The sequence below is a fragment of the Macrobrachium rosenbergii genome, chromosome 48, assembly GCF_040412425.1.
Source record: "Macrobrachium rosenbergii isolate ZJJX-2024 chromosome 48, ASM4041242v1, whole genome shotgun sequence".
In the NCBI taxonomy this organism is placed as follows: domain Eukaryota; kingdom Metazoa; phylum Arthropoda; class Malacostraca; order Decapoda; family Palaemonidae; genus Macrobrachium; species Macrobrachium rosenbergii.
In genome coordinates, this window is record NC_089788.1 from 38,129,056 (window position 1) to 38,141,335 (window position 12,280).

Below are 12,280 nucleotides of genomic sequence, written 5' to 3' on the forward strand. Positions count from 1 at the left end.
CACGCGCACCTTTGCATTGTCACCAGTGAAGCCGGAGGGACACTAGGCCCCTGCTCGTTGACGTGTGCCACTACTGTGTATTGTCGCCATCAGCACTACGAGTGTCCCATCAATCCCAGAACTCTTGGAGAGCCAGGAAGCCTGCCTTGAGTTCCAGGATGTTGATGTGAAGGCGCTTGTCATCTTGGTGCCACACTCCCGAAGTCAGCAACTCCTCCAGGTGTGCACCCCATCCCTCGGTCGATGCATCTGAGAACAGCAGCATGTCCAGAGGGGGAATATGCAGGGATACTCCTATCAAGAGGTTCCTGTCGTCCATCCACCAGCAAAGGTCCTCCCTCACCTCCTCGGAAAGAGGAATGAGGAAGGACTGGGGGTCTCGGAACTGGGACCAATACTCCTTTAGTCTCCACTGTAGAGACCGCAGGTGAGGACGCCCATGAGGTACTAGCTTCCCCAGCGATGACAGGCAGACCGTGACGACTTCGGTTACTGCCGGGCTGGCTGTTACTGTCGTGACAGGGAACAGTTGTAAGGCTCGCCTGAACCTGCTGATACGAAGTGTCCGAGGGAAAGACTTTCGCTGCCACCGAGTTCATCAGCATGCTCCAGGTACTTTATCATCTGCTTGGGGATGCGGCCCGGATCTTCTCGAGGTTCACCATGATCCCAAGATCACGGCACAACTCAAGGAGCCGATCCCTGTCCTGTAGCAACTGAGAGCGGGAGCTCGCCAAGACCAGCCAGTCGTCGAGATACCTCAGTAGACATATCCTGTGCGAGTGGCCTGGGCGCTGACACGCAGCGAAGACTCTCGTGAACAACTGGGGAGCGGTCGAGAGCCCAAAGCAAAGTGCCCTGAATTGGAAGACCGTCTCCCCGAGGACAAAGCAGAGGTACTTGCGAGAGGACGGATGAATGGGTATTTGGAACTAGGCATCCTTCAAGTCCAACGAAGCATGAAGTCGTTCTCCTTTGATGGAAGGCACGGATCGCTATTTCCATCGTGGAACCGAGTCTGGCGGAAAGTAAAACGGTTCTAGGAGAGGGTCTATGACTGGTCTCTCCTCTGAGGCTTTCTATGAGAAAGACATGGCTGTAAAAGCCTGAGACTGGTCCGGCACGACTTCCACAGCACCCTTTGCTCAGCATGGCTTGCACTTTGCTGTAGTATGGTGTCTTCGAGGTCCTTTGACGCACGTATATGTGCAGATGGACCGAGAGCAGGTTAGGAAGGCTGAGGCTCCTGAAGGGTGCAGATATCCCTCTCCCGAAGGACATCCACTAACCAGGTCTCGGCCCGTGTCGCTGCCATGTTGCCCAATGGCTCGATACAGGCACTGCCCCCTCTTCGGGCAGCTTTTGGGGAACGCCGCTTCTAGTATTTTCCTCTTCTTCTTTCTTCCTTGCCCCCTTTACCGGATTTCTGAAAGTGGGCTGAAAGGTGGGAAGGCCCGTCTCTAGGGGAAGAAGAAGGCTGGGTGTTCCCACGGACCCCTTCGGTTATAATTACCACGGACCCCTTCGAAGACTGGGACTTAGGGCCGAGGCGCCAGCTCTTGGCCCGAGAGGGCCTGGCCCCAGTGGGACGCGAAGACCCAGGAGGTCTTGGCCACTGGGCTTGCGGGATGTCGGGTCACTGTCATCGCCCGGCGCTTGTCTACCGCAGCGTCCACCAACTCTATGGAAGAGAGAGGCGAACTCCAACAACGGTCCATTCCGCAGGGTCATTGCCAACTCGTCCTACAGACCTGGAGAAGGAGAGAACGCGCTTCTCCGCTCAGGACCAGGTTTGCCCACAGGTTTGCCATATCTGGTGGGGAGGTAGATGGCCCCTATCCCCAGACTGGCACAGTCTCCCAAAGGCAGAGTCCTCCCAGGCACGATAGCACCTCGAGGAAGCAGCTGACTCGACACTGTGAAGGACCACAGATCTGACCAGGAGACTGCTCAAAGGCCGCCATGGTGGTGGCTTCTCCAGGGCTGCTGCTTGCTGAGAGGGGTAGATGCTCTTTGCAGTAAGCTGCTGCAACGTACGACCCGGATCAAGACGTACCAGGTCTGGGTCAACCTGTTTAGGCAGCAATGCCCTCTCCAATGGTGTGCAGAAGTGCTTGTCCGAGCGGTTCGATCTAAGTGAATTGTCTTGCCCAGACACAAGACCATTCACCTGGTTGAGGACCCCTTCGGCAAGTGTACCATGGCAGCCCCACCAAGCTCGTTCCTTCTGTCCCCAGTAAGATTTTGAGGCGCGATGAACGATCCACAGTTGAGGCCGCCGTGGTCTTTCCCGAGGTCATTGTGCGACGAATCAGCGCACAACCTCCAGAACGCCCTGTATCTCAGGGGTGCCCGCAGATCCTGGGAAGAGGACCTTCAAGTCCTTCCAGGGTGTGGTCCTCCTGATCTACTTACCCTGCAGGAGGGAGAACTCGGGCAGACTCCAGTGATCCTTCCTGCACCACGTGGCTTAAGACCTGGTCGACAAGGACCGTGCCAGGCACATACATGCCTTAATGTAGAAACCCTGGGGAGAAAAAACTCGCCAGAGTTCTTCCTTTCTCGACTTGTGCCCTTGAAGGCCCAGGAGGTAGAGGGGACAGGCAAGCGAGGATTGCGTCCCACTGGCCCCGCTGGCAGAACCAACAGGGGCAGTGGGCCGGGAGCGGTCACCAACCCGCGGTGGTGACGGCAGCCCGGTTGAGGAGAGTGCTTTCGCCTAGGCGAAGCAGTCTCCTGAGGAGAGCGGAGCGGCTCGCATGAGCCAAGCTGCGCGCTCGCCTCCCGAGCCAGGCTGGCCGCGCAGACGCAGCCAGGGAATGGGAGGAGTCAAGCGCGTGGCTGGCTGGCGCGAGCTTGAGCTGTCCTTTAGACGCGCCCGTCTTCTTCGAGGCCGTAGCCTCTCAGGAAGACTGAGCAGAGGACCTTTCTCTGCTTGTGTTCGGACCCGAGGAATGAAGCACTTCCGTGGGAACCTGGCTTGGCACTCACGGGGTAGCTCAGCAGGAAGAGTCAGGCACCGCATGCCCGGACTCTTCACCCCACGCCCGGGTCTGTATGGGAAGAAGTTTCTCCCGCATCAGCCTGGGGTAGGTGCACGGAGTGACTCCAGCACGAGTGTCCAAAAGTGGACCTACTGGCCTTAGAAGCAGGCTTCTTAGCAGCAGGGGAGTGCGGACCATGGTCTGCATGCCTGGCTCCCGATGCGACTGGACCCAGGGGCCAGCAGCAGTTCCCTGATCTGATCGAAGAGCCATGAGAGATCCCACTGCCTTCCTGTGGAAGGAGGCAGTCCCTAGTGTCTCGGTGCAAGACTCTTAGGAGGCAGACTACTTTCTTCTTTGGCTGGGAAGCCTGAAGGAGGATAAAGAAGAGGTAGCAGATGAAGACGACGACACTTTTCGATCTCTTCTTGACTTCTTCTTGCCATCTTCCTCAGGATTGTAGTTAAGTTCCCAAACCATGCATGAGCAGCTGAACAAACGGGAGCAGCCGGGGGTGGGGGGGGGGGTCCACAGCAGCAGGCGCAACCCGGGCAGCATAGGCGGTGCTCGGGTCAGCAGTTACCAGGGCAGGAACATCAGCGCGGCAGCCAGGAACATGACCACGGAGGAGGAGCAGGAAATGAAGGCACGGGTGGTGCTCGAAAGGTTGCGCTGTGCCGGTTTGTGTCAAAGGCATGGGAGTAGTCACGTTAAGCCAGGCTGAGAGACAGGGAAGTGAGAGGAGCTGAACCATAGACATAATTGGGGCCAGGGTCAGCAAACAGGGGCAAGAACAGCCAAATACAGCAATCGCTGATGATACCATATATGAAGGCCCAGGTCGAGAGCGAGCCAGAACCCAGGAGTTAGCAGCACGGAATGGTGAATGGCAGGGGCAACTGAAACCTGGGTGTCCAAGTGAGAAGCCACAGACACGGGTAGCTTGGAGAAACCAGACAAGGTGACAGACGTGGTGGTGATAGTGGATGCCAAGTGCATTGTCACTGGAGCGCCCAGACAGATGAGACACAAGGGCCCTCCAGTGACGGAACGCCAGGTATGACCCAGGCAGCCAGGCCGGGAGGATAGATTCCTGTTACCTGGGTTATCCAATCCCAAAACCTGGAGTGAAATAGTCGGGTTAAACTGGGAAGTCTCTGCTCGTTCTGGGTGAAAAATTTCCCCCCCAGCTCGAGAAGAGACCCCTGAGAGGATGTCCTGATCAACAACCCCCCCACGCCCTTCCACACCTGATGAAACAAATGAGGAAGGGGAGGGGGAGTCCTCACCCGAGGGAGAGGGAGCAAGCAGGGGAAGTTTACAGGGAGGTAGAAACGAAACTGACACATTAGCCACCACTGGAGTCGTTGGGGGGTGTGTTACCCTCGGACGATTCCTTGGCCGGCTTCCGACAGTAGCGCTCCTCCCTTCGAACTCCTTCCATTGCTCGGGTGACCAGGAACAACTATCAAGCATATGAGCGTTATGCTTAACACACAATGCCTCCCTGCAAGATGGGCAGAGGGCAGGGTCTGTGGCCGACGCTAGACCGAAAGGTATTACATTTTCTGCCTCCTACCCCAGGACACGCTGGGGATAGAGGGTTTAGAAGGTTTATCAACATTCATTCTGGAAAAGAAAAAAAAAAAAAAAAAAAAAAAAAAAAAACCAAGGAATTTTCCCACCATAAAGGCTGAAAAGGGCAGTCAAAGTACAGAGCCAAGAAACAACGTCCACGTTCCACAACAGCCGAAAGCAATTGAATAAAGTATACCCAGGCAGGCTGGGTCTTCAGCCCCAGACGGTAGTTAACCGCTCAACCACCTTGTTTGAAGTTCAATGGCCGTTTCCAGCTCACGCCTGAAAGTAATCCTATTTGGGGCGGATCGGTGGGTTTACATTGTGTCGGGAACAATTTGTCATCTGTTCCTAAACAAAATACAAACCTTCAGTCTTTACGTAGGAGACTTACCTGGTGGAGTGCGGGTGGTGTTGCTGCTCATCAACACTAAGGAGTGCCCCATCACTCGGTCCTGAAACTCTTGGAGAGATAAAAAAGCTGCCTTCAGTCCCAGGACATTGATGTGGAGGTGCCTGTCAATCTGGTCCCAAACACCTGACACTAGCAACCCCTCCAGGTGTGCACCCCACCCCTCAGTTGATGCATCCGAAAACAGAAGTATCTCAGAAGGGGGAAGTGCCTGCACAGCACTTCTTAACTTAAACGCCGAGCCTCTATTTACAAAAGTGTTCGCCGATGCCTGTATGCTTGGGAGTTAGCTGGCACTAAGCGGAAAAAAGTTTTCTTTAAAAACTACAGCACGCTTAGTTTTTAAGATTAAGCTGCCTATTTTGCTCCTTTTGTCAGTTGCCTGAAGTTTAGTATGTAACCATCAGAAATGAAAAATATCATTATCATACAAATATTGAAATATATGACAGCACTAAAAAAATTTCATATATAATTGTATACAAATCACGCTGTGAGCAAAAGGGTTAAAGCTAATGAGTTATTTTTATTTTCTTTGTATTGTACACTAAATTGCGATGATTTTGGTATATAACAAATATTAAAACGATCAAAGCAACACAGAGAAAATATTACATTTTTTTTTTCAAAATTCACCATAAATCGAAATATTGTGCTAGAGACTTCCCGTTTGTTGCAAAATGAAGGTAATGGATTGCATATTACTAGACTGTAAGTGTTTTAGCTTACAATTGCAGTTTTCGACCATTTCCGTCGAGTTAAAGTTGACCGAAGGTCAAATTTTTTCTATTTATCGTGATTTATATGAAAATATTTCAAAACTGATAAAGCGACAACCATGAGTTATTTTTGTTGTATCTTCATGAGCCCATTTCTCATATACTGTATAAAAACTTTATGTACGACTAATATAAATCGGTGCAAACATTACGACAAAAGTGATGAAAGAATTTCTGAGATGTTCGTCGTAGTTACCGTGGATGTAAGGAAAAGTTTTTTCTGCACCACCATAAATCAAAATATTGTGCTAGAGACTTCCAATTTGTTACAAACAAAGGTAAATGATTGAATATTACTAGATGTAAGAGTTTTAGCTTATTAATTCATGTTTCTTCAACCATTTCAGTCAGAGTCAAAGTTGACCGTTGTTGAAATTTTGGCACGGTCGTGATTTATATGAAAATATTCTAAACCATAAAGCTACAAACTATGAGTTATTTTTTGTTGTATTCTACATGAAATTGCACAAATTTTCATATATAAAACTTATAATGACTAATATAAAATGGTAAACATTATGACAAAGTGACGAAAGAATTTCTGAGATGTTCGGCCGAGTTAACGCGGCCGGACGTAAGAAAATAGTTTTTTTCAAAAATTCACCATAAATTGAAATATTGTGCTAGAGACTTCCAACTTATTGCAAAATGAAGGTAAATGATTGAATATTACTAGAATGTAAGAGTTTTAGCTTACAATTGCGTTTTCGACCATTTCTGTCGAGTCAAAGTTGACCTGAAGGTTGAAATTGGCACATCGTGATTTATATGAAAATATTTCCAACTGATAAAAGCTACAACCATGGGTTGTTTTGTTGTATTTACATGAAATTACACACATTTTCATATAAAACTTCGTGTAATGGCTAATATAAACGGTACAAAATTACGACAAATGACAAAGAATTTGAATTTCGGCCGAAGTTAATACAAGAGACGTAAAAGAAAAAGTTTTTAAAAATTCACCATAAATCGTAATATTGTGCTAGAGACTTCCAATTTGTTGCAAAATGAAGGTAAATGATTGAATATTACTATAATGTAAGAGTTTTAGCTTACAATTGTGTTTTTCGACCATTTCAGTTGAGTCAAAGTTGACTGAAGGTTGAAATTTTTTGTAGTCAACGTACGGTACGTCCACTCGTCACCCTATTGTGACAATTATAGTTTCCACTTACGATACGCCCAGTCAGCAGTTTATGGATTAATACCGTTCCGTCATCTAACCATCGAAGTAGATCTTTCCTTACCGGAGGGAGGAACTGAAAGAAAGGAGGGTCCTTCACAAGAACCGAAACCCATCCTCAACTGCAGGGAGTGAAGGTGAAGCTGCCAATGAGGAACCAGCATCTCCAAGGACAACAGGTGACCGAGAACAACTTGCCACTGCCAAGCAGGTTGTTCCTGTCACAACAGGAACTTTTGTGCTGCCTCTCTGAGCCTACTGATACGCGGTAGTTCAAAGGAAGGCTCTGCGAGCTGTCGCATCTATCATCACCGTGCTCCAGATACTCACTCCCCTGCTTCTGGGAGCAGATCCAACTTTCAACATTGATCACCACTCCCAGATCATGACATGATGATCCCTGTCCTGAGGCAATTGTGTCAAGACGCTTGTCAGGACTAGCCATTCATCCAGGTACCTCAACAAACGTATCCCATGTGAATGGGCCCAAGCCGAGACTTGTGTGAACACACAAGCAAACACTTGGGAAGCGGTTGACAGCCTGAAACAAAGTGCCCTGAATTATAGAACACTGTCTCCCTATAGGTTAAGCAGAGGTACTTACAAGAAGACCGATGGATGGGTATTTGGACATATGACAAATTTTTAATCAATGTGCATTTTTCATAACTTACAAACCTGAGGTCTTTAAGTATATGGGGGAAAATCTCAAGGCACAAGCTGGATCTGGGCTTAAAAATAGAACAGAGTTGGTGGCATGGAATGTGTTAGCCAATGGGCGAGAGAGAGGCAGAGCCCGACCTCTTCCTCACCTTTCTGCATATGCTGCCGCATTGATGGTAGTTATCTTCCAGCCCAGGTAACTGTATGAAGGGTGGCTTGAGGGGCCAATTACATAAAAGACCCCAGGTTTGGGTTATGAAAATACAAACTGATTTAAAAATGAGTCATTGTTCATACATGAAACAAACCCTCAGCCTTTATGTGTGGGGAGACTTAATTTTGGTGAGAGGATAAAGTAAGCTTTAGAACCGATTGGTGATTCGGCTCACCTGGGCTTACTTCCTGGTCAATTGTTAGGGCATAGGAAGGAGTCTTATGCCTCTGATCTGCTAAGTGAAAGGTTACCCAACAGCCAGTAATCTAGGCTTTGACACAAGGTAAACTCCAGTCTACATTGTCTAGGAAGAAAAGAACTTGTAATTGTCGGAGACAGCAAAAACCAATGGTAGCTATCGATCTTGTTCTACTGTCAATCCCTCTCCTTGTTTTCAGTATTTGTACTGTGTAGGAACAATCAACAGAAAATAGAATGGGCGTCGCTTCACCTGTATCTAGCCAGCTCCCGCTAATGATGGCTCACTCCTCTCCTGCCCGTTGTGAAGAGAAGAAGATACAGAAAGGAAGGAGGTCAGTCACTCCATTCACTCTCACTTTCACAACCAATATCTTAGGCAAGATACAACCTGTGCTGCTAGGGGCACTGGATGAGCTACACAACTTGTTAAGCAGCCACCATCAGACCCAAGGAAAGTGTCCAAAGACCTATGGGCAACGTCCCGTAGGTAGGAGGAGATGAAGGTCGTCTGACAAACCCACGTACCCGCCTTCAATACCTTTGATCTGACAGTTTCTTCCTGAAAGCGATGGAAAGGCCAAAGTACCCTAACATCATGAGCTCTTGCATGCTCTGTATTGGCATCTGCATTTGAAGAAGTGCTGTACAGTATACCGGCTGATTACTTCAATTAGCCAAAGAGATGGTGTTTTGACACTTTTCTTGTTCCAGCTCACAGGCTAACAACAAAGTTCTTTGACACTCAGGCCTGAGACATCCAATCCTTTTAGATGGCTCACAGTACTCTAACAGGGCATAAAAGTAACCTCTGGGTCATTATCAACAGTCTCTCAGAAGGGGATCAAAAAGGGCTGAATCTGTCATTGGGACCAAAGGATCAAGTAGTCTTAGCTACAAGTTCGGGACAATTTAGCTGCATTGACCTCAACCCTAAGTGTTTAACCTTAAAAGAGAGGCAATGAAGTTCCCCTACTCTCTTGTTGGAGGCTAAGGCCAGTAACAATACCGTCTTGAGGGTCAAATCTCTGTCCGATGAACTCCGAAGGGTCTGCCAGATGGTGCACAAGGGAGGCTGCAAAGGACCAGGTCAAATCCCAGTTAGAGGCTTGCTCTCCTGGGGTACAGGATCAGAACTAGCCCCAGAGCAGCCCTGTAGCCCTTAATAATGGCTGACACAGAAAGTAGCTTCTCCTGACAGAGGAAAATGAGGAAGTGGAGTTAATGGTTGAACAAAAAGTTCCAATCAAAGAGATGGCCCATTTCCTGATATATATGATTGTAGATGATTTCCCTGAGATAGCCAGACATCTTTGTTGCTGTTTCAGTGAGAAAAGCCTCTCACTGGGCTGGAGATACTGGAGGTCTCCTCTGTGAAGAGATAGGGACTGCAGATTGGTGAAACCCGATATGCAGTTGGCAAAAGGAGGCTTCGTGCTGGGGGAATCTCTCTTGTTGCCTCAGCAGGGCCAGCAGGTCAGCAATCAGCAGGGCCAGCAGGTCAGATACACTCAACGTGTGGCCGCGAGCCACCGTCATCTCTCCTGAGGTTTGGAGAGATCATTACCCTGTTGATTACTTGAGGGATCAGGCAATAGGGAGGTAAGGCATAAACGTCCATATTGTCCCAAGGATGTTGCAGAGCATCTTCTGCTGTGGCCCAAGGATCTGGAACGACCAAACAAAACACCTCCAGTTTTGTATCGGGTCGCCGGCAAAGGTTATCACTGGCCTTCCCCACAGATGGAACAACCTTTCTGCTACCCTCCAGTATAATGACCACTCTGTCCCCAACATTGACCCTTCGATTAAATCAGCTTGTTCTGCCACTACATTCCTCCTGCCTGAATGGAATGCATCTGGTCGAAGATTCACTGTGTCACCGCCCACTGATGTAGCTGTACTGACACCGCGGAAGCTGGACGAGACTAGTCCTCAGTTTGTTGACATACGCCACCACTGTGGTATTGCTTCGCATGACAGAACACGAGTGCCCCATCACCCAATCCTGAAAACTTAAAGGGCCAAGTAGAAAGCCACCCCTTAGCTCCAGGATGTTGATGTGAAGCTGTTTGATCTACAAGGTGCCCCTAACCCTTGTTCGGGCGCCGGAGAACAGAACACCCCAGAGGGGAAGCACAAGGCGCTCCTATACCCAGGTTCCTGCTGTCCAGCCACCATACCAAGTCCTGTCTCACTTTCTTTAGAGAGAGGAACTCGGTAGAAGGGAGAATCCTTTGACGGGGACCAAAACTCTTTCAATCTCCACTGAAGGAATCGAAGGTGGCACATCCATGAGGAATGAGCCTGCTGATGACAGGAGGTCGTGCCAGACAAGGCTTGATTTCTTGACTGGAGCCTTATCTTTTCTTCTTACGGTCAGTGGTCTAACAGCCACTTCCATACGGCTGGGAGAAGAAGGAATAACAATCACCTAAGGCAGGGCCTTATCTGCTGCCCCTGCAGGAACAGCCATGATTGAGTAGTCATGAGGTTTCCTCTTAGAAATGGCCATGGAGTGTGAGCCTGTAGCCACCTTAGATGGAATATGGCTGTGCTAAGATAACCAACCCCGCCCCACGGGAGAAGGAGAGCGAATCCAAACATAGACTGCAAACCTCTACAGAGATAGTGCAAACCTCTTCCTCCATTGTCTTCTCGGGACTACACAAATCAAGGAAGCATGAGTTAGGGAAGTTGAGATGAGATCTATGTGTTTTCTTCTAGGTTTTGTAGAAATGGAGCGGACTGCAACCCTCTCCAGTAAGGCCTGAAGAGTAAAAGCAGTAGACAACGAAGGACTGGTCGCATGAAGATGGGACGGAGTGGCCATACACGGAGCATCATATGATGAGGGAAACACTGATGATATACAGGCAGTTGTCACAAAGATAGACACGAAAGTCATTCGTGAAGATGTCATCAACACAGCAGACGAAACGCTCTCAGAAGCAGAAGTGGTGAGATGGGGCGCCATCAGATCACAAAGTAGTCCCCAACCATGGTTCTCTGGAAGGCCTAAGGTCGACCACCGCGATATAGAGCCATCTATGTCTGAACTCTAGAATTAAATCACAAACTGAATCTCATCCTCATTCAAGGAAGGTGTAACTCATCCCCAGGAGTAGGGAGAGAATCAACAACAGGGATCTCCCAAACTCCTGTCTAGAAACATCCATTGAAGAAACAGCAGAGAAATGTGAAGGGGGAAATTCTTCCAAAGAAGAAGTAGCAAGAAGACGACTCAGGAAAGGAGAAAAGGAACAAGAAGAAATGGCGTCATCTGCCACCCTCAAAGGGCCTAAACCTTCCCATGGCTGAACATCGCCATTCCTCTTGCACTCTTTCTTCAACTCCGAAAGCCCCATTGCTCATAAGACCAATCATGACATTCAGAACAGGGGCTACTTACATTGGGCTCCTCTCCAGGTCATAGTCCTCTAATCACTCTCTCCACAGGAGAGGGATGCTTGCCAGAGCCCTTTGGTGATCTCTCTACCACTTGAGCATACGACCATTCCGGTCCAAGGACCGAACCCAGAACGTATGCTTCCATGTGGACAGGTTGGGATGGGGAATAAGAACAGTCCCAGTCCTGAGCCATAGGCCCGTCCAGCCATTTTTTGCCCTCAGAAAACCCCAAGGAGGTGTGAGGAACAGGTGAGGACTGCCAGCACTTGCCCAGCCTGCCGGAGACCAAAGTTCCGACAGGTGAGCTGAGGCCAGGTTGGGGCTGTCCCAAGAGCGTGCTTCAGTCTTGAAGATTGAACAGGGGCCTCCTCCTGCCTTGCTCCAAGATCAATAGACAAGCACCGGGCCACCAGCCCGACCCTGCTGGACCACTGTTTTGGGAGAGTGAGAGGGGGCGAGGAGCACCTGCACACTGGTCAACTTTGCTGGGCCGTTCTGGCAGCCGGGCCTGCCCTGTGAGGTCAAACCCACGACCTGGTAGGAGCTCCTAGGACTGCACCAGTACTGGTGGTCCAGAGAACCACAGGTGCAGTGGTTCACCTCAGCAACAGGAGCAGCAGAACTTGAGAAACCGCTAGCAAGAGACCCAGTAGGGAGAGGGCTGGCTGCTGGAAGCCCCACAAGGCTTTTTGTGGGTGAGCAAGGCAGCCTTCTTCCACTTGCTAGCTTTGGAAGAAGGAGAGGTGACAGCACTTGACTATGAAGGCAAAGGCAAAGATGACAATGACACAGACTTCATTTTTTTCTTCTTCTTGCAGTGACACTGATGGCAATACATGGGGCACACATCACCTA

At 49.3% G+C, this 12,280-nt stretch overlaps 1 pseudogene; it reads right to left on the reverse strand.

The window, feature by feature from the left end:
* Nucleotides 1-9,635, reverse strand: part of LOC136831037 (uncharacterized) — a 41,221-nt pseudogene extending 31,586 nt beyond the window's left edge.
* Nucleotides 9,636-12,280: the final 2,645 nt, after the last annotated feature.